The following is a 2,500-nucleotide window of genomic DNA, read 5'->3' as shown; positions in this document are numbered from 1 at the left end:
CATCTCTCTCGGCCAGGAAGAGGGCCTGTACGTCTCGCTCTCTGACAATCAAATGACCCTTATGTTGCTCGGTCGTGCTTGGGTTGTTACAGCTTTTTGCCCCTTCTCCCCTTCCCCCTTCTCCCCTTCCCCCTTCCCCCTTCTCCCCTATACCCTTCCCCCTTTTTCCCCTTCCCCAACCACCCTCAGAAGTACCGTAAGCCACGTGCGCCGTATGGTTGAAAGACGTTCGGACTCCCAGTAGGAATTTCGACCTTAAGGTACGAAACTGTGAGGGGTCACATGTCCGATTTAGAGAGGAGAGAGAGAGAGAGAGAGGAGGGGGAGGGGGAGAGAGGGAGAGAGAGGGAGAGAGAGAGAGAGAGAGAGAGAGAGAGAGAGAGAGTGGGGGGGGGAGGGAGAGAGAGAGACAGAGAGAGAGAGAGAGAGAGAGAGAGAGAGAGAGAGAGAGAGAGAGACAGACAGACAGACAGACAGACAGAGAGAGAGAGAGATATAGAGAGAGATAGAGAGAGAGAGAGAGAGAGAGAGAGATAGTGAGAGAGAGAGAGAGAGAGACAAAGAGAGAGAAACATAGAGAGAGAGAGAGAGAGAGAGAGAGAGAGAGAAGGAAAACAGAGAGAGAGAGAGAGAGAGAGAGAGAGAGAGAGAGAGAAGGAAAACAGAGAGGCAGAGAGAGAAACAGAGAGAGGGGGAGAGAGAAAAAATTCACGTGTTAAGCCGCTAGATCAACACTTGTCAGTTTCACTAATCTCTATGATATCACGTCTGCATAGCGGGGAATAAACAGAAAATTCTCCCACCCACGCTGTTAAGGTGCTGCCCAGACCTTACCGGGAGAGACACTCCCTCCCTCCCTTCTTTTCCCTCTCCCTTCCTCCCTCCCTCCCTCCCTTCCTTCCTTTCTCCCCTCTTTCCCCTCTACCTCCCTTCCTCCCTCTCTCCCTCTCTCCCTCCCTTCCTTCCTCCCTTTCTCCCCTCGTTCCCCTCTACCTCCCTTGCTCCCTCTCTCCCTCTCTCCCTCCCTTCCTTCCTCCCATTCTTTACCCTCTACCTCCCTCCCTAGCTTCCTCCCTCCCTTCCTCCCTCTCTCCCTCTTTCCCTCCCCCCCTTCTTTCTGCTGTCCTTCCCTTTCTCCTTTTCCCTCCCCCTTCCCCCATTCTTTTCCCTTTCCCTACCTCCCTCACTCGCTCCCTTCCTCTCTATCTTCTTTCCCCTCTCCTTCCCTCGTTTCTTTCCTCTCTCCCTCCCTTCCTCTCTCTATCTTTCACTCTCTCCCTTCCGCCCTTCTTTTCCCTTTCCCTTCCTTCCTTCTCTTCCTTCTCCCTCCTTCTTTCCCTCCCTCCCTTCTTTCCCTTCTCTTATCCTCCCTTCTTCTTATCTCTTTTCCTTCCCTACTCTTCCCTTTCTTTTCCTCCCTCCCTCTCTCGCTATCTCCCTCCCTCGGTTCCTCCCTCTTTCCTTTCGTTCCCCTTTGCCGTCCTCCCTACCCCTCTCCCTCCTTCCATCCCTTCCTCTCTCTCTCTATTCTTTCCTCTCTTCCTCCTTCCCTCTATCACTCATTATTCATTTTATTATCTTTTTTATACATTTTTCTTACCTTTCTTGTATCTGTTATCATCTTTATCAAGATTATCTTTATGCCTGTACTTCCGTAATCCTATAGTGGTAATTTCAGCAAGATTCCGTTTCCTTCTTCCATTTCTGTTCTTTGTTTCTTTCTTTCTTTCTTTCTCTCTCTCTCTCTCTCTCTCTCTCTCTCTCTCTCTCTCTCTCTCTCTCTCTCTCTCTCTCTCTCTCTCTCTCTCTCCCTCTCTCTCTCTCTCTCTCTCTCTCTCTCTCTCTCTCTCTCTCTCTCTCTCTCTCTCTCTCTCTCTCTCCCTCTCTCTCTCTCTCTCTCTCTCTCTCTCTCCCTCTCTCTCTCTCTCTCTCTCTCTCTCTCTCTCTCTCTCTCTCTCTCTCTCTCTCTCTCTCTCTCTCTCTAAGCTAAACCAATTAAAACCAACTAATTCCTTTTTACTCGAAGCCTCCATATCACGCTAATGCACCATCAACACCATTACCACACTGAACACTATGATCGTATCTTCGGAATACAATATACTGTATCACCAGCCCACAATAAAAACATATATAGCCATAGGAATTGGAGCAATACAACACCGTGTTCTCAAATAACAACACACTACCAGGAAGGAGACGAGGGAGGGACAAGGGGCGGGGTGGTAGGGGGCACGGGGTATGGGTAAGGGAAGGGGAGGGGAGAGGAGGGTCATCTCCACGTGCGGGGTACCTACACTTCATTTACTGTTTCAGCGGAGCGTGACTGAGACCGGAAGGAGAGGAAGATGGCTGGGAAAGAGGTGGTTGGGGGGAGAGATGAGGGAAGGAGGAGGAGGGAAGGAGATGGAGGGAAGGGAGGGAGGAGGGAGGGGAGTGTGGAGGATAGGGTATTGAGAGGGAGAAAGAGAGGAGAGAGAGGAGGGAGGAGAGTGTAGGG

The sequence above is a fragment of the Penaeus chinensis genome, chromosome 41 (genome assembly GCF_019202785.1).
Source record: "Penaeus chinensis breed Huanghai No. 1 chromosome 41, ASM1920278v2, whole genome shotgun sequence".
In the NCBI taxonomy this organism is placed as follows: Eukaryota; Metazoa; Arthropoda; class Malacostraca; order Decapoda; family Penaeidae; genus Penaeus; species Penaeus chinensis.
The sequence above is the reverse complement of the archived record's forward strand: the minus strand, read 5'-3'. Positions refer to the sequence as shown.